We start from the raw sequence: 26,266 nt of genomic DNA on the forward strand, positions 1-26,266 counted from the left end.
AGGTTGATCTGGTAATTTTTGAGTCCAGACAAACATACTGAACATAATTAATATTAGGAATCAAAACTCCTAAGATTAAAATTGGGATCGTTTTTAATATTTGGTTATTTTGCATAATGGGAAAGGGAATACATTTTTGTATGAAATGCTTGGCTTGCTTTACCTCTTTTTCATTGGCTAATCCAGTGGAAATCCTGGGCAAAGGATTAGCCAAAATGTAGGTAGCGGGGAGGGTAGGAAGAAAATGTAGGAAAAAGTGTGTAGGAAGAAGCTAAAATTGGGCTGGAATTCTCTACTAAGATAGAACAATCAGGTCCTTAACACAAAGCTAGAGTTGTCTTCTGTGTTGTGAATTTAAGCAGTTTAAATATTCCTAGGGACAGAAATATTTTCTTAGCATAACACACAGGTGCAGGTACTGTGCAGCCAAGGAAAAGCATTGGTAAACATTGGAATATCCTTCCAAAGGCATGGTCCAGAGCCAAACTTTCAAACACCCTCAGTGGCTTAAGTTCTTCACACTCAAATAGAGATGGCCTGTTCTCGGTGTAATGAAAGGACAATCTTAAAGTAACCTGAGGAATCTTTGTGCAAAGGCAACAAGGGCTAAAATAATCTTCAGGGGAGTTAGTTAGCTATGTTTGTTCAGCAGCAAGACGTTTTTAAATGGAAAGTGTTCTCTGGCTGTTTGTACTGGACAGTGGTGTTTTACATTCCAGTCATCTCATTTAGTCTCATTGGATTGGATTCTCCCTTTTAAGTTAAGAGGTAGTTGGCAGAAAGTCTCCTCTGGCATAGAAAAGAAACTTTTTCTATGTTTTCAGACTTTTCAACGCTCTTGTGTTTATGCCAGGTTATGACAATAAAACCTAGAAGCAACAATTTACTTTAGGTTTTTGGTAGATAAAAGAAGTTCACTTTTGCTAAGAGGTCAGGAACCTTATGGCACATTGCCTTGATAATGCATTGTCTCATTTTTTTTTTTACATTCTTACATTCTCTCCCTGGACAGAACTGCACGTTCTCAGAACATGGGCAACATTTTCTCCTTTCTCTCAATATCTAGTGTCCACGACAGTATCCGTGTGCACCCTCTCCTTTTCAAAGCAGACAAGCACTTTTCCTATTCAGATCCATTTTACTAATTCTGAATGTTTAAAATGTACATTCCCAAGGGCTGTGTTGTCACAGGTATTATCACCAACATTGTTTCCTTTATGAGACTCCCATTTTGGCATGTATTATATCTGGATAGGGACTGATTTGCTGGTTCTTCCATTTCTGACATTTTTGCTGTTGACAAGTATTTTAAGAATTTTTTAAGAATCACCTTGCCTTAGGTTTTCCCCTTGGATCCTCACTCATTTTGAATATTTTTCTCCTTTGGTGATATAGTATTGTTCATATTGAGGCTGTAGTTTGACTAGTATTTTTCTTCTAGTAATCTCTAGTATCTTTCCTAATTCTTCTGGAAAGCATACAGTTCTGATTCCATGAAATATATATGACTACTTCAAACACTGGTACTGAAAGAGTAATGATTTGACAATGAGAAAGATAAATGTCAGTTAAACACAGTTGCTTTCTGGGTGGGACTCATTCACCTTAAATAGCAAGGAGGCTTTATGTCAGTTCTGATTCAAAACTGCAGTGGACTCAGCAAGATGCTTTGGGTCCAATCGTGTTACCAGTTAGAAATCCAAATCGAATTTTCAAAACCTTGTAAAATTTAAAGCGATACGGTTGTTCTTGAGAGAAAATTGAGTTCTTTAAATTATTATTTTGCTAATGATGTGCTTGTAGAAAATGGAAATATACTATTAGAAAATATTTAATCAGATTAGTTTTCCATGTAGTGATATAATTCATACAGAACAAGTGAAGTACTCAGGGTATGCTATATAAGGCAAAAAGATAGTAACACTGGCCTGGAGGGGGCTGGATCTCTTCAGTAAAAGTTGCAGGGTAGGAGCTGACAAAATGAGCTATGATGGAGGTCTACAGGAAAGCCTTTTATTGAAACAATTATTCTGGACATGTGGTAAGGCAAAAGAATTGGTATTTGGCAGGCTCAACTGCATTAATTTTGCTCTGGGTGTAAAATATGTTAATTTGCCACTGTCTGGAAGAAATCATGATGAGTCATTCACCAAATTTCTTAGAATCTACTTTGAACACTTCGCAGTATTCATTGCTTTGGCCATTCCTTTTTCTCTTCACAAATCTATTAACTTATTTTAAAAAGTATAAAAATGCTTTTATTTTGCTTTACCTGAAAAAAATTTCTAATGGAAAATTTTGAGTTGAGTAAAATACCTGATTGTATTTAATTTCCATTCTGAAATTATTTTGTACTTTCTGCTTGATCAGGGAGTGTTTTATGAAGAGGGCCATGATTATTTTTTATTCCTTCTGATAATGTAAATCATTAACTTGTGAAATCAGAACCATACTGTATCCATAAAATGAGCTGTCTCAATACCAAAAGATTTTTCCTGCACTTTCCAAGGATTCAGACTAATCTTGGGTAATCAGCTGTGTATTGAAGCAGAAGAGGATTGTATTGAAAGCAAAAGAAAAAAAAAAGGACCCAGTGGGTTAAAAAAAGTTTATTTTATCTCAAAATGTTATTGTAATTTGAAAAATAACACACCCACTACATTCATAACCCCGCTTCAGCAGATATCTCAACCTTGTAGCAAAAAGTTCCCTTGTTTGGTCTTCAAAATTATAGAATCTATGCTCCTCTTTTCCCAACCATACTTCATGTAATTTGTGCTAATCTTAAATTAAGCAATTTATTAAAATAAAGTATAAAAGTCTAGTTGGCTTTATGATCAACCATTAAACACTTGACGTTGAACCACTGAATTAAACAGACACAGTGCTTTACTGTTATAAAAGAAGTAAAAAATAACAGAATAAAATCAGTATTTGGAAAAATACTCTCTCCAAAACAGAGAAAGCTAAACACACAGGTTCTCAAAATTCTGCCACCTTCCTACCTGTTTCCAACTAGCACTAAACACAGAATTATAAAAATTTGCGCTTGTACCGTTTGTCTCTTAAAATAGCACTAAACGTATGTGAAGTCTCCAAATTAAAGCTTCCCCCACCCACACCCCAACTATAGGACATTGTAACCACAAATGCCTTGAGATATTGGCTGAATCATCCCCTTTTCCAAAATTGTCCATCTGTCTTTGAGAGTAGTTGTGATCTGGAGGTTCAAGTTGACTTACTCACTGAGCTGCCTGCCAGTTTAGATGCACTTTGTAGGTGGAAAATTGTTGGTCTTTGTCCCTCCCAGCTTGTAAGTAAAATGAGGCTGCCAAGAGATAAACACATTCTAAGTTTATCATGCTATTCTTGGCCTCAAACTACAAGCCATAAGGCAACTATTGCTCAAGGTACCGTGTTTACAAGTGTTCAGTCCTCCGCTGTTTCAGAGACCCAACAAGATGGAATTTCTTCCTGCCAGCCGATATTTTTTTTCCTAAGCTTTCACATTTCTCATTTCCTTTTTAAAAGTGAGGACAGGGAGCAGCTTCTTTGACAACATCTCGAAGGGTTGAAGTCTCATTAAAATTTTGATGATGATGTTTTGGGGTTTTCTCCCCCAGAGGCAACCATAAGTTCCTAAAAAAAAATTTGGAAGCTTCTTTCTATTATCATTATCATCGTCATTTTTTTACTTAAAAGTGAGCAGGATGTATGCTAATGTATCTTCATATAGGCCTTTGCAATTTTTGCTGTTTATTCTTTACCTCATTTAATGCATTGACCTTTAATATAACACATTTATTATAATAAAATCCATCTATGTTTCTCTCTTAATTGATACGATTTTTCTTATTAGGTAGCTGTATTGAAAATAATCAGTTTGGTAATGTTCCCAAATCAACCCCCCCCCCTCCAGTTTTTTTTTTTTCTTTACTTTCTTTTTCTTTTTTCTTATTTTGTTTTCTTTCTTCCTTCCTTCCTTTCTTTCTTTCTTCCTTTCTTTCTTCCTTTCGTGAGAGAAAGTACTGAGTTAACTTTTCTTCACAAATGTCTTCCTGGCTGCATTGGATAACAGGATGTATTGAGTTCATACATCTTAAATATAAAAGAGGAGTATAACTATATCACATCCTATATTGGCACAGTATATTGACATGTATTATGTATGATGTTACACTGTTTAAATTATTAGAAATCACATTAAAAGAAATTATAATAAGATAGGGCTTTTTACCAAATCTAGAATATTTGGCAAAGATAAGATAATCAAGTTCAATCCTTGATTTACAAATAAGACTTTCAGCTCTCAGAATTTTATAACTACATTATATATCATGATTTTTTTGCATTTCATTAAAACTCTAACATTCCCTTCAGATTTCAGCATAATACTTATATAATTTACCTATAAAATCAAACCTTAATTGTTTTTTCTTGGGTATGGTAGCTATTGATCCACATTCTGGAAAATATTTTGGACATACACTAATGTCTGTTCCTACAGTGGTTTAATGTTGCTGTATATTAAATTCACTGACTGTATGACAAATGAAAAGAACATGACAGAAGAAATTTTACTTGTTCTGGTTTAAGTTCTAAAGGTAGAGAAGAAAGATTTGTGATAATCTACCCTGGGAGACTGCAAGGAAAAATGAGATGTTCTTTTTGAAGCATTACTTACGATCATCCAGAGGGTCAAAATCATGTCTTCGCTAATATGGGCAGGAGAACCTTTAAGGACTGTCATGCATAGGGGTCAGAATATATTTCACAACCACTCAGTGGATTTTGAAGAGGTACAGATCAAATAATGGGGAGCACTGGATGAATTCACTATTTGAACATCATCTCTTTGTTACTGCTAGAATTTACCTGCAACACTCCCATTAACAACAATAAAAGAGTGAGTAATATTATCATCAATGCCTATAGAAATCTTAACTACCTTTTATCTGTACAACTACAAGAAGGTGTTAAGACTTGTGTATATTCTGAAGACCATGTCACTAGGTACATTTGATGCCTTTGCTTTACAGATGTCTTGCTCTTGATTTATTCAAATAGTGTTTTTAAATGTACACAGGTGACACAGAGTGGCTAAATAGTTTATAAAATTTGTTATAATATTTCAAAATTCATAGTGTTAAAATATCTAAAAGCCTTCGATGTTGAAGAAATAGCCTAAATTCTGATGAACTAAGGGATTGACTGGTTGTTAGTACCTAGCAGTGTTAGTAGCCACTGTCCTTTGATTGGACTAACAGGCACTTTCTAGAGCTGAAGGAGGAGACTGTCAGAGTGTCGTTACTTTGACATTGTCAAAAGCATGAGGCAGGTTACTAGAATATTTTAACCTATTAGGAGTCATTGTGGAGAAACACTTCCTGAATAGTATTTGACAGTTTTTTACACTGTACATGTAAATTAAATAAATTTAATTTCCTATTTAAGTCTGATTCTTGGCTTAAGCTAAATGTAAGGAGTCCCAGAATTAAAATTATGAAGTAGATAGTTTTCAGCATCAATGCCATTAGTAAGAAATTAAAATTTTAAGTACCAGGAGCACACAAATAAAACAAACACATACACATTTTTTTTTTCCTGAAAGATTGAGAATTATTTTTAAAAGTAGATAGTTTTCCTACTTGTGAAATAGATTTGCTTTACCTGTTAAGCTAGGATATTCTTTGAGTTTACCATTTAATCTTCTATTGGACTCTTTGGTATTGATACAATTTACTTCCATTTTGTTTGTGGATGTTCTTGAGAGGGTGTGTATGAGGTCATGCTGTGAGTATTGGAAGTCTGCATGACGCTGTGATAACAGTTCATAAATCTCAATGTCTCAGTGGTTTAAACAAAAGAAGATATTTCTTACAATACATATTTAACAGAGTAAAGCAACTATCTTCAAGTTTATCATAGTTACTCCAAGACCCAGTAGATTGAGGCTTTATCTCAAGACATACTTTGATGACTATTGAGGCAGGAAAAGGGAATAAGGTGAATTACTCCATGGCTCTTAAAGATTTTGTTTGTAAGTGTCATGCATCTCTTCCCTTCATACTTTCTTAGCCAAAGAAAGCCACAGGATATTGCCCCTCCCCATAAAGAAATGCTCCTACTTTGTGTTGTGAAGAAGAAATGGAAAATCCCTGAGCAGACCTTATGACTTAACTACTACAAGGGATAATATTTATAACTATTAAGGGAAGTCACTTTTTCTTTTTTTTTAATTTTTTTTTTGGAAAATTTTTAATGTTTATTTTTGAGAGAAAGCTAGAATGCATGTGAGCAGGGTAAGGGCAGAGAGAGGGAGACAGAAGATCCAAAGTGAGCTCCATGCTGATAGTAGAGCCTGATGTGGGACTTGAACTCACAGAACCACATATCATGACCTGACCTGAAGTCAGTCGCTTAACTGACTGAGCGACCCAGGTGCCCCAGAAGTCAGTTTTTCTTAAATCGCCAGGAGTAGGACGCATTTGATACAGAGTTCTGTTTTTCTGCCTCACATTAATTTAATACTTGGGTAGCATTCAGGGAGATTTTGAGTCCTTGTCTCACTTTAAATCTTGCCTTATTGTGCCTACCATAGTTAAACCCTGACAAATGCTTTGGGAGAGCTTTCAGTGTTTCCACACTTTTGCTTAGGAAGTCAACATGGGAGTATCTGCTTTTATCTATAAACTGTAGTGAATTAGCAGCAGCTGCTTAAACCTGGTTGGAAACAAGTTGTGCCCCTATGTACATGTGAAGTAGCTAAAACGAGACCTAGCATACAATAACATAAAAAAAATATAAAGTCTCCCAGAGATACGTAGCAAACATAATCCTTGTTATAAAGCATGTAGTTTCAGTGCTTTTAGATCAAAATGGCCAATATGTTTACTCATATGGAATAGATAACATTATAGAGAGTTTGAAAATCTTGTTTTTAAATGTTTTTTGAGAGAGTGAACATGAGTGGGGGAGGGACAGAGAAAGAGGGGACAGAGCATCTGAAGTGGGCTCACCTCTGACAGCAGAGAACCTGGACTCAAACTTAAGAACCCTGAGATCATGACCTGAACCAAAATCGGATGCCTAGCAGACTGAGCCACCCAGGTGCCCCTAATCTTAAGCATTATCCTGGAAATACTGTATTATCAGTAACTTAATAGAACCAATGCATTATACACAGGAGTGTAAAACCTCAGTCAACACACTGTGCAAAATAAGTCCACTGACCCAATCAAAGGAGGGACAGGGAGATTCAGAACACAGTGAAGTGAGGCTTTAATCAACATTCTTGCAAGAGGGGGTATCTGATGGACAGGCACACACAGTCAGTTAAAGCAGGCAATTTATCTCCTAGCGTGCAAGTCCCACCCCTGATTCCTCATTGGCTGAATAACTACAGAGGTTACAACCTTACCCGGAAGTCGCCTATGCCCATGTAAGGCAAAATGTAGTCTGATTGGAACAAATGTACATTCCTTGAGGTGATGCAGAGACTTCAGTTCTTGGGCTCATGCTCATGGCAAAGCCTGAGAAAAATAAAACTGTGAAATGGATAGGGGAAGAAGAAGCAGGAAGTGAAGTATCTAAGGTATTGGGAGTCCATTGGGGTGCGGTGGCGGGCAGGGTGATTGGTACATATTTCCAGTAACTTGTAAACCTATTGTTAACTAGACAGCACAGATGTTATTTGGTATTTCTGAAAGTGAATCATCTCACTTTTCACACAAACATCCCATTAACAACTTTAAAGAAATCTTGATACATCTTATCTGTTACACATTGCCTTATTTTGTCTACCACATTACTAGTCATAGTGACATGATGATGGTCCAACTCTGAAATTTTACATATTCTCCAACTAATAGTGACACAAGATATCTGGAAATGAAGACTAGAAAGGGTAATGCTGATGTATGTGTGCTTTTGTTTTGCATCCCATCTTATAATAATTTTTCTCCATGCCACCCCTTAAAACTTAAAAGGTACTGGTGTGAAAGAACCAGGTCATTATTCTTAGAAAAGATCATGGGATCATGTTCAGTTAAAGTAAGTAGTAAAGGACCATAGAGTCCTTTGTTTGCAGGGAGGACAATAGAGAATCTTCAGAGACGAATCAAAGAAACCATGAGAATGAGAATATTTGGGAAATGGTGGGGTGGGGCAGGGGTGGGGCCAGGCCAGCAAACACGAGCAGGTCTCTGAACTATCTTGTTCCTTGATGATTTCCTGGATCCACTTTCTTGTTTCTTAGGGTGATCTGAGATTTCTTTTCCTCACAATCAAAATACTTGTCAGGAAAAGTAGAGGTTTCTTAATTGTATCTAGTAGAATTGAACATCTTGCTTTAAGAAAAATTTTTAAATTGTAATTATTCTGCACATTTTTAGTTCATGTTTACTAGGCCAAGAGATAGTTTATTTAATGAGTTTCTACCTGGTTGTCTAAACTGTATAAATATGAGGAGTAACTATCAATAGTTAATATATAATAATTTATAAATATGAAGAATAACTTTTATCTAGAAGACTGTTTAGAAATTACATAAAACTTAAGCTTTGTTTATTACTGGTGGAAACATGGATATTGTTTATTATTGACCGTTATCTCTGAAATGTTGACTAAGCAGTCAAAGATCTCTGAAAAGTTCCAGAGCAAGAATTTTAATTGTATTGTCACACAATGTAAAATATAAATTCTCAAGTTCTAAGCATGCATTGCTCAGTCGGTTAAGTATCGACTTCAGCTCAGGTCATGATTTCATGGCTGGTGAGTTGGAGCCCTGCATCGGGCTCTGTGCTGACAGCTCATAGTCTGGAGCCTGCTTCCAGTTGTGTGTCTCCCTCTCTCTCTCTCTCTCTGTCCCTTCCCTGCTCACACACTCTCTCTCTGTCTCTCAAAAATGAATAAATGTTAAAAAAAAAAAAAAGAATGATGTTGCTAATACATCCCATTTGCCACTAATTGCTGTAAGTCACCTAAAGGCTTATTCTCTTTTTTCAAAAATAGACATAGGTAATTTGATATTTTTTTACTTAAGTAAAAAGAAATTACATGTATCTTCAAAATATTTTCTTACATTGATACAACACTTAACTTTGATTAAATTTCATGAGTTGGACATCACAATAGTCATAACAAAATAACTTATATTAACCATGTTGAATAAAGATGGGTAATATTATAACTGATTAGTTAATTCATATTGCCATCCTTTTTATTTCATGAGCTTAGTTAACAAGGAGTGCCAAGATTTAGGCTGTATCTACTGGACATGCAATGACCTGAAGGTTTGACATTATCCGGCTTCAACATTTGATCCAAATGGTTTGTTTGTTTTTGAGAGACAGAGCACACAGGTGGGAGAGAGGAGCCAAGGGAGAGAGAGAGAATTCCAAGTAGGCCCCATGCTCAGCATAGAGCCAGACATGGGGCTTGATCCCACAACCCTGGGGTCATGACCTGAGTTGAAATCAAGAGTCTGATGCTCAACAGAGCCACCCAGGTGACCTCCCAAATGGTTTATTTATTTAAATGCACTAGTCAGCATAACAAATGTAGGCAAACAGAGTTCTGAACCAGCGATTAGAAGACCTGTTCAAGTCTCTGTTTTGCCTCTTATAGGTCATTGCTGGCAGGAAGGGAGGTGGGGGACATTCCTGTTGTGTATTCTGGAACCTACATCTTTATTCTATCTGAAAGGAATCAAATGCCTGGATGTTCTAACCTACAGGGACATTATGAGGCATAAACCAGGTAATACACATGAAGTACTTTGTTAATTACAATATATTGAATTATCAGTCAGAGGTATCCCATTAAATATGTTTGAAAATACATATTAATAAAAGGTTAAACCGGACATGAAATCTGAAATCAGTAGACATGAATGTTAATGCAGTTTTTAAACAGGCTCGTAAGACCTGAAAGTAGGTCTGTCCCTGAGTGGACCTCAGTACCTTGTTATTTTCCTCAGGAAGAGGTTTTAGCTTCCGCTCCATTCAAAGGGCCATTGCAAGGATAGAAAATAGATTTTACCTCTTAGAGTAATTTATCTTATAAATATGTTTGAATGTACTTAGTTTTATTATTAAAGGTAATATATCCGTTGGCTGTGATAAAACAGTGAAATGAACTTACCCTCTCTCCAAATGACTGAAACAAACAAACAAAACATATGAAGCTGTGGGCATTGGACAACAGTACAGGACAACGATCTAGGAGAAGGGAAATCATTGAGCTAACCTCTAGGATCGACCCAGTTCACTGCTTATGATTGTCCTATTTACAATCTAACACTATGCAAGGAGGGTGAGAACCAACAAGAGCCCAGTAATCTCTGAAATGAAGAGGCAGAGAAGTCAAAGTAGTTAGAATTTGCAGAGCAGAGTGCTATAAAAGAGAGCTGTATTAAGAGAGAGCTACAGAGATAGAGCTCTGGAAGTCTGCACAGGGTTCTCCCCAAGTCTTCAGGTGTGTGCATAATAAGCGCATGTATATAAGAAAACTACTCAAGGCCAGAGAATGAGACTCTGGGAAGGAATTGTCAGAGCAATCCCCGGTGATTGCGAAGGATAGTTGATATTGCCGCAATGCAGATAGAGAAAGCTCTCATAATACACAAGGCATATGGTAGAATATTCAAAATTGGTGTTGCCTCATTAGGGGGTCAAAATTAGCCCTAGACAAAAGATCTCCCTGGAACTGCCTAATGAAGCCTAAAAGCAAATTTGGAAAAGATCAACTTATTTTCATGTAACTTGGATCCTATGCCAAAGCTCCAGAATATTTAAAGGAATAAAAAATATATATCAGTATCCCATGAGGTTAAAAAAAAAATCTGGCATCAAACAAAAAATTACTGTGCATGCAAAGGCTATAAACCACGATGAGAAAAATCTATCACTGGAAACACAATGAAGTGCAGAGGATAGAATTAATAGAAAAGAACATTAAAATAGTTATCCATACAATACTGATATGTTTAAAAGGATAATGGGATGAGCATGTTCCAATATCCTAACTTGTGACTTTATATCAGAGATTTAATGTAGAAATAATACCAAACGCCTTACAAAAAATTGAAAAGGGAAGGAAAGTAGCATTATCCTGATACTCAAAATAGAAAAAAAATATTTTGGGGCACCTGGGTGGCTCAGTCGGTTGAGGGTCCAACTTCAGCTCAGGTCATGATCTCATGGTTCATGAGTTGGAGCCCCGCATTGGGCTCTGTGCTGACAGCTTGGAGCCTGGAGCCTGCTTCCGATTCTGTGTCTCCCTCTCTCTGTCCCTCTCCCCCTCACGCTCTCTTTCTCCCAAAAATAAACATTTAAAAAGAATTTTAAAAAAAGAAAAACAATATTTTAAGAAAAGAAAGCTATGGGCCAACATCACACGTGAACTAGATGCAGAAATTCTTAACAGAGTTTAAGAAATCAAATCCAACAACGTAGAAAACGAATGAGACACCATAATGAAGTGCAGTTTATCACAGGAATGCAAGATTTGTTTATGATTCACACCTCAGTACATTCAACCTTATTGAAACTAAGGAAAAAGGAGATAATGGATGATCTCAGTAGAGGCAGAGAAAACATTTGTCAAAAATCCAGTATCGATTCCTGATAAACATTCTCAACAAATTAGAACTAGAAGAGAACTTCTTCAATTTGATAAAGGCTACCTATAGGTGAATTTATAGTTAATAGCATATGTAATTGTCAGACATTAAGTGTTTTCCCCTTAGGATGACAAGCAAGATGAAAATATCTACTCTTAGGGCTTCTGTTCAACCTGTCATGGGGGTTCTAAAGAAGAGAAAAAGAAGTAAAATCACTCAGGTTGAAAGGAAGAGTGAAAACTGTCTTTATTTGCAGATGATATGATAATCTGTGTAGACAATATATATGATCTACAAAAACATTACTAGAACTTTAAACATGTTTATCAAGATTTCTCAATACAGAGCCAAATATAAAAACAACTGTATTTCTATAAACTGTCAATGAACAATTGTAAGAAATGTGTCATTTGAGGTAGCATAAAAATAATGAAATATTTAGGGATAAATCTGACAAAATATTTGTGTTATCTCTACACTGAAAACTACAAAACATTACCGAGAGAAATTATATAAGACCTGAATAAATGGACAGATATACCGTGTCCTTGAATTAGAATATTCAATATTATCAAGATGTTAATTTTTCCAAAACAAATCTATAGATTCAATGCAATTCCAGTTGAATCAATACTAGCAGGCTTTTTTAAAAGTTTTTAATGTTACGTATTTTTGAGAGAGAGCGTGAGAGTGTGAGAGCTCAGGGGAGGGGCAGAGAGAGAGGGAGACACAGAATCCGAAGCAGACTCCAGGCTGTGAGCAGTCAGCACAGAGCCCGACGTGGGGCTCGAACCCACAAACCATGACATCATGACCTGAGCCGAAGTCAGATGCTTAATGGACTGAGCCACCCAGGAGCCCCTAGCAGGCTTTTTAAAAAGAGGTTGACAGACTGGTTCTAAATTTATTTGGTAATGTGGGACCTAGAATTGCAAAATGACTCTGGCTTTTCTAACTGAAAAAAAAAAATTGGAGTATTTACTCTAGTTGATAAAAATATTTAATGTAAATTTCTAATAGTCAAGTATAGTACTGGCAAAAGTACTAATGAACACAATAGAGAATCCAGAAATAGATCCACACTGTACAGTCAATTGATTTTTGATATTAATGCCAAGGCAATTAAAATGGGGGAAATGATCACCTTTTCAACAAGTAGTATTGCAAGAATTGATTAGCCATAATAAAATAAGGAAGAAATTTGACCTTTTCTTCATACCATGTACAGATATTTAATTGAAATGCACACCTAAATGAAGGAGCTAAGACTGTAAAAGTACTAATAGAGAACAGGAGAAACACTTTGTGTCTTGGGGTAAACAATATTTCTAACATATGACAAAAGCACAGTCCATAAGATAAACAGTTTGAAAGCTAGGCACCAGCAAAATTAAAATCTTCAGCTTTTCAAAAGGCACTTTAAGAAAATGAAAATATAAGCTGTAGACTCGGAAGAATATCTGCAAAACGCCCATTTGATAAAGGACTTGTGTTCAGAATACATAATGAACCTGAAAAACTCAATTCTACATAAGCAAACAAACATTAAAAAATGGGCAAAGAATTTTCATAGACAATTTGCCAAAAAAGGTATGCAGGATCATTAGTCATTAGGAAATGCAAAATTAAGCTGCGGTTAGATACACCAACACACCCACTAGGATGGTTGAAATTAAGATTTACCACACCAATGGATTGTGAAGCTGTGGCATGACTTGAATTCATATATGGATTTGGGGAGTAAAAGATACAGTAACCACTTTAGAAAACAGTTGGGAACCTAAAAAGTTAAATGTATTCCCACCATATAATATAGCCACTCCATTTGTAGATATTTACTCAACAGAGATGGTAAAGCATATGTCCATATATTACTAGCACAGAAATCTTTATAACAGATTTATTTGTAATAGGCAAAGAGAAAATATGAATGACCATCAACAGGTAAATATATAAACAAATTGTGATATATTCAAAAACAGTATACTACTCAGTAGTAAAAAGAAAGGTGAAAATGAATAAATCTCAAATAGTTAATGCTGAGTGAAAGAAGCCAGACAAAAATGAGTACTTACTCTCTGGATCTATTTATATAAAATTCTAGAAAATGCAGTCTTTAAAGACATAAAACAAGTTAAGTGGTTCACTAGAGATGGCTGATAGAGGAGAGAGAATGAAAGCTGGAATATACTGGGGCACAAAAAAGTGGGGGGTGGTGGTGGTAATGTATATGTTCCCTGTATTGTAATAATGTTTTCTTGGATATATACGTGTCAGACCTCATAAAATTTTACATCAGTACATGGACTTTGTAGTACATCAATCATACCTCAATAAAGCTCTACAATGAAGAGTAATATATCTGTACTAACGTGGTGAAGACTATAGATACCTTGATTTTCATATAATCAGTTATAGCTGCTTTTACATATATCAGAAGTGATTTACAAGTGTATGCGTGTGTCTCTGTGTGTGTTTTAATGAAATGCTTAAGGGCTTTGGCCGTCAGACCTTTTAATGTATCTCCTACTGAGGTGTAAAACTTAAAGCTACACATAAGAAATTTTGATTTGATATGATGCTTAAACGCCTTACTGACTATTCATATGAATGAAATAATCAATTTGGCTTTTTTGATAATCAATTTTTAGATGAAAGGCAGACGAAATGCACAAATTAATGATGTCTATGGGTTAGCCCTCTTTGACCCATTGTGGTCTTAATAACATTATTAGAAGAAAAATGTCATTATCCAATGTGATCTCATAAGCTACCACAATTTACAATCACCCCTGCTTATTTGCTACTCTAAAGAACAACTTTGTGGCTTTGCTTAAAGAAAGTGAAGTCTTTTGTTTCTCCCTGAGGTTGTCATACCAACAACAATTATTTAGCTCTAATTGGTCTGCAGGAGGTCAGGATCAGCAGCCTAAAAATGCACTTTAAGGATTTCACATTTCAGCTCAGTGGTTAAATTGTAGCATTCTCTGTCTTTACAGTAATATTCTGAAAATGCCTATTTTAGACCTCTTGTTTGCCCCCCTCCTTTCTCTTTTTCTAGAGGAAGTTTCAGTCCATTAATAAGGAATAGACCCAGGGTGCTTGTGGCTTTTAAAATGTGATTGTTTTGCCTCTTAAATTTATCCCGCTCCACTTCTTTGGAACTGGTTGTGAAACAATGCTTCTCTATTTCCAAAAGTATGCCATTCACTTTGCAATGTATATTTTTTTGTCTCTAAAAAATGAAAATACTGAAAAAGTTGAAGCCAACCTAAATCTGATGATTTTATAGCCACCTTAACTTTCATCTTTATCTCTGCTTGCTCCCCTTTTTAAATGAATTTTATTTAATCTACTCTGTAGCTTCCCATTTTGCTCATGTATAATATGTCTGTCACAGCTGAGGGCCGTGGCAGTGTGTTTAGTAAAGATAATAAATTAGAAATAAGACAAAATATGATTTGATAATACTCAGCTTATCAATACTAATTGTTGATTTGAACTTAAGATTGCTTTGTAGTCTTTAATGTTAGTCTGATTTTCAAAACTATAATACAATTTACCAAATCTGGCATTTTTATAAAAAGACTGTCAACCTTTTTATATGTTGATAGCTTTCATTATGGCAGGGAGTCTTCAAAAGGCTGTTTGATATTTTCCTTTATAAAAGAAATATACACAAGTTTTTAATTTATAATTTTACTAGTGGTTCTTCATACCAAAGGACTAGAGTATCTGTCTTAAAATTACATGTATTTATATGTACGTATATATAGCTGTGTCCTCAAGCTTTGTCTTAATCTACTTTAATCTCATTCTGTTCCGTGGCCATTGCAGTGTAACTTTTTGTCCCTGATTATAATTTAATAACATCATGTCTGTCTTCTAGAGTATTAAACTCTTATAACCAGAAGTCTAGATATCCTTATTCCCTTAAATATAGCTCCTAATTGTCCCAAAATACTGGTAGAAAATATTGAATGATAACAAATAAAATGAGAAGCTTCTACACAGGTTTTGAAACACTTGAATCAACTGTTTTTATTCTATGAAAAGAAACAATTGATTTTACTCGGAGGTTTGGGGGAAAGTAGCTTTACACAGGTGTGCCAGAAAACCTTGAAAAATTATTTCAGTAAAAAAAAAAAAAAAAAAAAAAAAAAAAACCTCTTTGGTGGGATTTCATGTGATACAGCTTACCATTACTAATAACTGTATAATGTAGTTAAGACCGTAATTTAACACATAACATTACGTTGCAACCCTAATGTCAAGTAACTAACATTTTCTTTTTTTTTTTTAATTTTTTTAATGTTTATTTATTTTTGAGAGAGAGAGAGACAGAGCATGAGCGGGTGAGGGACAGAGACGCAGAATAGGAAGCAGGCTCCAGGCTCTGAGTTGTCAGCACAGAGCCCGATGTGGGGCTTGAACACACAAACTGTGAGATTATGACCTGAGCAAAGTCAGGCGCTTAACTGACTGAGCCACCCAGGTGCTCCTAACTAATATTTTTAAGCCTAAGATTCTTTACTTGTGTAATGGCAATGATAATTTCTACTTCAGACTCTGGATGTGAATGGTTAAATGAGATTATGTGCATTAGATACTAAATACTAAGTGACCATTTATTATGTAAATAATAGAATTAAGGGACAATAAAACAATTGGACTGCTTTGAAGAGAAAAGAATTGAATAATATAATAAAAAGAATGATTAGACAAAAATAAAAGATTAAAAAATAAGTTTGAGGCTATACCAACTTTTTTTTTTAAACAGACTTTATTTTTTAGAGCAGTTTTAGGTTTCTAGCAAAATTAAGGGAAAGGTATAGGGATTTAACATCTGCCTCCTACCCTCTTACACATGCATAGCCTCCTCTATTAAACATCTTCCACCCAGAGTGGGAAATTAGTTATAATTGATGAACCTTCACTGACCTATCACAGTCACCCAAAGACTGTAGTTTACACTAGGATTTATTCTGGGGGCTTTACGTGTTTTTTGTTTTTGTTTTGTTGTTGTTGTTTGTTTTTGGTTTTTTTGATATCAAAAATCAAGTTTTTTAATCATAAAAATAAATTGTTATATTTCTATTGTAAGGAATTTATTAGCTTAACTCACAAAACTTATCTATACCACTTTTTCATTTCTTAATCATCTAATACTGCCTTACAACTTTAGGGGCTTTATGTTTTTTGGGTTTGCAAATATATATATTGACTTCTATCCATCATTATACATATAAAGTCATTTTACCACTTTAAAAATCCATCTAGAACTGGCTGGAACTGGGTATTTCCCTTCCCTCAGGTCGGTTGGTCAGTGATAGAACCTCAGCAGGTTAGATTGTGATTAAATAGTTTCTCCAGAGGGCAGAACTTGTTAAGAACAGAACGTTGTGGTGTATCTCAAAATGGTTCCTTTTTCCCTCCCCCTGCTGGAAGCATGAGGGAACTTTTCTCAAATACTCATTATGAGAACCAGGTTGAACTCCAGAGGTAAAATTCACAGAAGTGTGGGACCACCCCTATGATTGAGTCCCCTTGGAGTTTTAAACTCTGAGTTGTAATTAGCCAATTACAGTTAGTATTTCTCTTCCTTTCATTCAGCCACCACCCCCTCACCCCCCCCCCCTCACCCCGCCCCCCAGCCCCCTGCTTTCCTGTAAATGTTTCTGCTGATGAGTTGTGAGTCTCTGTTTTGCTATTGGTCTCTCCAGTTTTCTGGGCAGTGGTTTTCCCTGAGACCTCACATCTTTTATGGTTATGAGAAGACTTGTCAGTTTTTCAATTCAGCTTTTTACTTGTTTGGACAGAGTGGTAACTTCCCATCTTACATGCCACTTTGGAAAGTAGAAGTCCCATATCAACTTTTGCTAATTACTTGAGATATTTTTTACAGATATTTAAAGATAATTTTAAAAAATAATTCTCACATTTAGGCCTCAATACATTTTATTTTTGAAACCAATATGCCATTTAAACAAATCACTATGTCAATGATTTATTTAGCTTTCATTATTGAATAAAGAGTATTGGAAGTGTTGATGACAAAACAAATTATATTTTTAAAATACATGTTTAAATTCTATAATATGCCTTGTATTTTCCTATGCAAAAATATTTTAAGGATACATATTCCAATGTGAGGCCAGATATTATATTTATGTGTGTGTTCTGCTAGTCTCCTCTATTTTGCTCTTGTTTGTTTGTCTTGAAGTTGGTTCCATTTCATAAAAGCATTTAACTTGATTAAACACTGGATAATGTGAGAAAATACAATCAGAATCTTGGTAAAAAAAAAAAAAAAAGACATAATAATGCTCTTACCGTAGCTCAAGGGTAGAACATAGTTTTGCCTGAGGAATCTCATAAACACCTAATACGGTCCGTGTTGCCATATCCCTGAAGTGTATGAGGAAAATATTAATGTGAATTATATAACCCTAAAATCATTTAAGATTTGAAATGTATAAAGAGTATTGGTGGTTGGAGCTTAAACACTGGAAAATGGAAGTAAGCCAAAACACTGGCACTAACACTCTGCTCTTGTTAAGAAAATGCCAAGGGATCTTTTCACAAGAGTAACTCGCAGATTGCAACAGTTACCTTAGCTGGCTCCTGACGTGCAGTATCACACCACATTTAAATTTCCATCTGTGGCGTCTGGAACTATTGTTCTGACTGTGAACTTTTTTTTCCCCCAAAGTAAATCTGCAGGATCCGAAAGACCACAGGACACGCTGCCTTTAGTGGGACAACCAACTGGACTGACTTAAGGAAGTTTTAAATGAAGTTTGTAGTTCTAGCAACTATAGAGTCATTTCATATTTCAAAACAAGTAAATTGGCATTAACATTATACCTAGAAAATGCTAAATTTTGATATATCTGGGTTCCTTTTTTTTTTTTTTGGAATGTCTTCAGTGCTCTATTGTTACAGTGTGTCTCTGTGAGGAGGAAAATGAGGATGCTGTGTTCCTTGTCCTTTCTCTCTGAAATTTAGTCATCAACACCCTTAGATCCAAGTAATTGGTGGTTATAAAATGTAATTGAGTTGGCAAAGGTCATTATTTAGCAAATAGATTTTAAAACAGTTTTACATGTTGATGTGACGTTACCTTGTGTCTAGGTGAGATTGCGCATGCACGCTCCACTGACACACACGATATCTGCTTTGTAGGTGTAGTAAATACAAAGGAATATTAAAGCTCATGAGCTAATCATAGGACTAATCTTTCTGCTTTAAGAAGAGGCAGTGACTTTATGATAAGCTTTATTTTTTTTTACTTTTTTTATACAAGGGAAAACATATTTGTACTGTATTCAACTCTCAACTTGGAAGAGAAAGTGAAATTGAGTGTTTTAAGATCTTTGAAAGGAAAGCTTATGTAAATAAAACATTCATATATCTATTTTTAAACAGAGGTGTACACTTGATGTCTTTGCCTTATAGATTAACCTGATAACCATTTTCTGTTTTTTAATAGATATATATTTTCTTATGTATTGTCCGTCTCTTCTTGAATATATATACATATGTTCAGTATATTTACAATATATAATTTCCTCTCTTCTCCATTTTCCACATTAGAAGTTAACATGTACAAAGCACTTAAAACAGTACCTAACAGTCATATGTCAGTAAATATTAATTAATGACTATTATAATGTTGCTATTGAATGGCTTTGTATTCAGTATTTGATTATCAACATTATCGTTTATCTAAGTTAGCACTATGGAGAGTTACTGATTTTAAAGGTTGCATGATCTGCAAGGACCTTTAAATGATCAGCCCAAGAAGCAACATTAAAGCAAATTCTACTCCTTTGCTCAGCAATCCTGTTGCTAAGCAACTAAATTTGTTTATCTTCTCTTGTTTGGGTCAGGACTGGAGGTAATGAGCTGATGTTACATGTCAGGGAAAGGAGTTAGTGGCTGACAAAGAACTTTAAACCTCTTGGCTTTGCATTGTTTTCACACTTAGGAACCTTCTGGGTAGTTTTGATCACATGACCCTCCTCCTTTAGGGTTGTTTCTTTTAGATCATTAAATTAATAATTCTATATAAGGGCCTTTAACAAATTACCTACACCCTGAAAAAAAGATAGTCCAAATAATACCACCAACCAAATGAACTTCAAGGCAAATGTTTTAAAACTTAAAAAAAGAGCATAGAAATGTCTTGTCAAAGTGAAATATTATTATAATTATTATTTATTGACTTGTTTTCTAGTTCCTTGAAGATATGAATGGCAGAAATGATTGACAAGGCACTATGTACATTTCCAAAGCCAAATTCTTATGACATAGTATAGTGCTACAAATAAAAATGTCTATAAAGATGCATAAGTTATTTCTGTAGGAATAGAAGGGATGAGTTACATGCCATTCCATTTTGATGAACTTGAATCCAGTTTCTAATCAACAAGATTGCCCTATACAATAAACTACTGATTGTGACTGCTGGCGTTAACAGTAATAGGACAAGAAGATGTGTGGCACAATTTTCCCCATTCAGCTATTCATTTCCCTACTGCTTTGGAGGAGTCTTTATATCCTTATGATCCTTCTCAAAGTTAGTCTGATCAGTTGTGCTAAATGTGCCCAGTAGAGCCATTGAATACGTGGACAACTCTTGTTGATTGCTAAGTAGTGTCAGTTTGGCCTCAGTTCCTCGTTTTTGTCAGAGTTCGCAAAATATGAATTTAGTTTCAGGGTGTTTTTGCACCCTTTGATAATGCTCTCTACTCAAAGCCCACTTAATTTTATGAATACTGCGAAATATAAGATATAGATGTTCAGAAGCTGATATGTTCAGGCCACATTTCATTAGTCTTTCTGAATTCTGTAAATTCATTTTTTTTCTCAGCCAGTGCCAACTAGAGGCAGTGTGATGTGCTGTATTTAGCCGGAACAAAAACCTTTATAAGAAAAAGCAGTAGAAGAGAAAACATCAGCAGAACTTCTACTTTTATCAGTCTTCATAGTCTGCAGCTCTGACGTTCAGACTTGAAGTTAGGAGAGAATTTGTGAAACTGCTGTCAGAATTATTAACTCCAAGAGGCTTTCATTTGCAAGAATCTAAGTTCCCATTTTCCTAGCAAATTTATAACTTAACATAAATTTCAAGGTTTCAAAAACATCAAGACACAGCATAGATGTTTATTTGAAAAACAAATCACTTGATAAATTTCAGAATGTACGGTTTTGTTTATTTTTAAAGAACCTGTCAAGCTATATTGTTGAATTAACTAAATAATACAGTTTTCCTCTGGTAGATTGCTATGTTCACCACAGTTAAAATATGCCTTTCTTGCCACCTTGCATTGGGTATGTGCAGCAATAGATACTTGGGTGGCTACTGTTTATTCATAATTATTCTTATAGATGTGTTGTTCAGAATACAGTGATGCATTTATAACAAATGTCATCATACCTAATTTATTACCCATTATCCATTCTTGAAGGCTTACCTATGTCTCCCTGAAACTTGCCCATGAGTCAAAAATGCTCTCTTTTCATAGTACCAACTGGAGTGTTGGCCAGATGTGACCTGTATTTCTAACCTGAGAGATAGAATTAAAAATTATTAACCATTTGATGTAGATTTAAAAATCAGTTTTCCCTAAAATATTCTGTTAAAAAATGAAAATTGTTTGCTCTCTTCTTTGTTAGAGTAGTAGTATTAATACAAAAATTGTTGGTTTCTTGATCTGTGTGAACTCTGTGAAAAAAAGCTTTATATGTCATATATTTTTGATACTCAAAACAACCTTGCATAGTAAAGGAGATGCTATTTTATGCCTCTGTTACTGGTAAGAAATCTAAGGCACAGGGAGGTTGAGGAATTCGGGTCATGTAGCCGGTGATAGTAGAGCTGGGATTCTAATCTAGACAGCATCATTCTAGATATTGTCCTGATAAGGTACCCAGCATTAGCCCAACAGAAGGAGGCATCACCACTAGATGTAATTGTTTGTATGTTTTCTTTTAGATGTTTTACTTATTTAGTATTGATCATAGCCAATATTAATTAAAAATTTTCCAAAATAATGTAACCTTAGATTTTGAGTAGTAATTAGGGAGCCAAACTATTAAGCCTTATAATTCATGGATTGTTAGGATTTGGAGGGGCTTTTGCTGTCATTCACTTCTACCTACACACTGTATGAATTGGGAATCTGAGGTTTGTGAAGTAAAGTTACTTTTTTCAACTCACACACCTATTTAGAATCAGAGCTAAGGTGAGGATTTGTGTCTGCTTATTCCCAGTGTGCTTATTAATTGTATTTCTCTCTAGTTAGAAAAGAAGATAATAATCTAGAGCAAGTTCAATTTATTTTGGTGGGGCCAGGGTGGGGGGGATTTTTTCTACCTGAGCACACTGAGTTCAGCTGATGTTCACTAAACAGACACAGGAGAACTTGGGCAGAATGTGCACATAAATAAGTATATGGGTTTTTAGTTAAATTCCAACTACTTCCAAAAATGCTTTGAGGCAGTTATATCCATTTGTGCATATGTGAGAAAAGATTTGTGGGTAGCAAAAACCTAAATACTTGCTGATAGCTAAAAGATGATATTGATGAGCAATGATGTTTTTGTTAGATGGAGATACTAGGTGTTCCCTGATTCCATCAGAAAATACCGATGAGAAAATTTCAACAAGGCCTTTTGAAGATGTTATTTGGAAAAATGTGTGTGAATTTGATAAATTTGATTTCCTGTGGGAGAATTTTTAACACTCAAATGCTTCACATTTTTATGCACCAGACCAAATCTGCTTTCAATAGTTCAGGTCAGATATGGTTAAGAAAAAAATTTCCCGAGATATTCGCCAGTATAGAAAGAAGCCATAAATATTTTCAACAAAAGAGTTCAATTTCTTTGAGCTCTGAGTAGGAGAGAAGAGAGCAATGTCAGATGTCCTCACAGGATTTTCCAACAAAATTGTAATATATTTTTAATTGATCTATCACAGGGAATCACAGCATATAATATCAAAAAGGCTTCTCATCTAGACTTATATAAGTTAAATTTTTTCCTTATGAACTAGGAGAATTCGCATTTTGTCAATTATTTTGAAGATTTCCGTGAAACATTTTTATGTTAATATGTTATGTTTTCTTTAGGTAACTGAATGCTACCCTGATCCCATAAATATGTGTTCTTTTCCCAAAGAACAGGCATCATAGTGATTTCGTGGAGAATTTTTACCTCTTGGAATACTTTTCTTTCGTTTTGTAGTTGAAGTGGTTATCATTTTTGTTGTGCTGTGGAACAACATCTGCCCCTGTGGAATACTCTCTAAATACTTGGGAGATTGATGCCTTTTGTTGGATCCTTCTCATCAAGTTAACTGTTAGCTACATTTTGAGTGAAAAGCAAGTTATTTTGACCACATTAACTACTTCTATATCACTCATTGTCCTTGCATGTACTGCCCTATGGATATGAATAGGAAAAGACCTTCATTTTAATATTATTTTAATATTCTTGATTATCATTATCATAGGAAGAGTCACAAAAGCATTATTTAGAGATGTACACTAGAGGGTGGTGTTTTACCTGGACACTACACCTATCAATGCACCGGCTTTGAGGAAGAGTAAAATATATTTCCAGGAAATGTTCCCCATGTTTAATGTTACATAATTCTCAGCACATATGCCCCATTAACAAAGTTGATAAACCCCAGGGAATGGAAGCAGAGACGGAGTCACTTGGCGGCCTTGCTATCCGGTTTCTTCAACACATTCCTGTAGGTGTTTGGTTTTTCTGAGCTCCACATGCAGAGTGTCACTTGAAAACCAACACTGATCACTGGGTGAGAATATATTTGACTCTTTATAACTACAGGGAATTGGAAAGCAAGTGAGGCAAATAGTGAACATGGGTAAAGCTATTAAACTCACCACTTCAGTCTTTGCACATAAATCCTCTGCATTGTTTATGTGTATTTTCATGATTGATCTGAGAATAGAAACCATTAATAGTGGTGGGAAAGGTGATTTCTGGAAGACCTCATGTTTCTGTGCCCTACTCCTCTGGATTTTACTTGGTTGGGGTAAAAAAAAGATTGGTAATCTAGTGAAGCCCATCTTTCATAATATCTTGCATGGGATGATTAAATGTTGGTATACATTTCTCCCCTTGGTAAACATATTAATGTTAATGATAGGTTGAGGCATTGGTTTTGGTTCTAGCTGTTGCTTTCATCTTTGTTTTTTCTCAGTTCATTCTATTGGTATTGGTACAGTCTGCTCAAATCACGAATTCTTTTGTGGTTTCTCATGACAAATGTCCAAATTTTCATTGACTTTTACCTGGCCATGTGAATAAATACATAAAAGGTGAAAAAAAATTTCAAATTTATCACTCTGAAATTTCCCTTCAAGGGAAAATTATTCTCCCTACTCTGGCCAGTAGAATTTCCTTATAATGCAAGCAAGTCTTCATCTGATGTTGGATGTTTTCAGACCTATATGCTTTATTATTCTTTATTACTATCTGATTCAGAAAGACTGTTGGAACCAAGATCTCTTGGAAACAATTTAAAAGGCACAATTTTATATGATTGAATTAAAGTTGAATTGACTGGTTCCTATTAAAGTTAAACCCTGACCAATACTGCCAAACCCAATTGAAGCTAGGTACGCACTTTCCTTCAAATGTTCCTTAGCGTTTGGCTCTGGCTGTTTCCATGCCCCCTTTCCTTCAGTGATACGATAACATCGCAATAATACTTAAACGCTGACACAACAGAAAACCTTGCCAGTTTGGCTCTCAACCTTGGCAAGCTTTTTGTTATAGTTGCAACCCAGCTTACTCCTTGAGTTGCACAAAACTTCCAGGGCTCCTCCACAGCATGTTTTATAAAGGGGACTAAAAGGGAAAGTAAGAGAGATGCTAATTTTGGACAGAGAATAGTAAATAGGACAATAAATAAAAGCTCTGTTTTGGCACATTGGAACTTTCTTTTTTTCCCTTTTAAATGTGTGATTCCTTTTCCCAAATGTTGCACTAGATTTATTTTTAAAGGTGTCATCTATTTCCATTCCAGTGCTATGTCATCTATAATTTAAATTTATGAGATGAATCTTGAGGTTCACCAGTGGAGCAGCTGGAGAATTGTAGCCACTTTGCCATTGAAAATGCAGATTTGCTGAAGGTTTTTGTGTCTGACAAGCCCCATTGAAAGCATCTCACTCCCTTTCCTGACAAGCATCCATCAACATGTAATATTTATTCTTCTGTTTTAGTTTCACTACAAATAATTGGCGGTCCCTCAGCAAGAAGATGGTTTCCTGCTGAGGCAGCACCACCTGTATAGCTTCACCAGCCTGAGAACAAATGCTCTGAGAAGGAAGCTTTCCTAGAACTGATGGATAAAATGAATGAGGGATGTTTTATAAAAGGAGGGAAAGCTAAATTTGTTCCTCTAGTTGCATCATAATTGTTAGTTCTCCAATTTTCCTTCTGTCACCGTCAGAATAGCAATGGAATGTTTATGCAAACATTTTATGGCTGATAAGAAAATATTCTTGTTGACTTGTCTTCCACTCCACTTCTCTTTAGATAGATAGTTATAAATTTGTGAAGCCTTTAGTTTCACAATTATTATCTTCCCTGGATTCTATCTATGGGCTTGGATTGATTTCTATATTTAATATTCAGCAAACATGAAAATTTTACACCCAACTGTAGCTGTTGTAACTGCAAATAGTAGAGGGCCACGACCTTCATATTCTTGTGATAACTTCTGCTTTTCCTGTAACCCCTAGACCTCCATTCCCCTTGTTAAGAAAGGATGTGTTCTTAAAGAATTGTGTTCCTGTAAAATTTGCATGGGTTGCAGTCTTAGAAAGATAGGAGAGGTAAATGAAAAAATGAACAAGTTGACATATTAATTATTTTTTAATTATTTTTAAATAAAGGACAAGCTAGAGGGACAATGTCGATTTACCTTAATTTCTAATGCAGGAGTTTACAAACTTTGAGCTTCAAAATTGTTGTACTCTGGGCTGCACATTGTACTTTATTACCCGAATCAGGCAAAGTGGTTTTCTTCCAATTTCCAGGAAAATAACCAAATTGTTATCTTGTATTCCCCCCATTTTCAGGGGGGATTAATCTCAGGATTATATTTTAATATTTCGTGTCTAGCATTACTCATATTCTAGTGAGCAAGATGAATGAACAGATAAAGGAGGAATGTACATACAAACACTCCAGTGCCTGCTTAAATCCCAGCTCTTGATGAATGGACCCAAGAGCTCTTGGTTGTTACCCTGCGTTCTATGAATTTAATTTAAACTTAAAACTAATAAGCAAAGTAAAATGTCAGACAGCATACACCAACATTTATGCTGAATTACTGTGAGTGAGATGGAACTGATTGTTATTGTGTGGGCTTTGACATAGGATACCATGATTTCTGAGGATTATGTTATCAGAGGAAGTCTGAGAACTATCAAATGTGCTTATTTATAATAACTTATTTTTAATAGCTTTTGAACTTACAGAAAATAGCTTGACTAAATGGAGTAGTTTTCATGAAACCCAAAAGACTAAGCATTTTGCCATTTTATTGGCAATCACTTTTTAAGATATATACAAATAGCATTTTTGTAATGT

The sequence above is a fragment of the Panthera onca genome, chromosome A1 (assembly GCF_046562875.1).
Source record: "Panthera onca isolate mPanOnc1 chromosome A1, mPanOnc1 haplotype 2, whole genome shotgun sequence".
NCBI lineage: Eukaryota > Metazoa > Chordata > Mammalia > Carnivora > Felidae > Panthera > Panthera onca.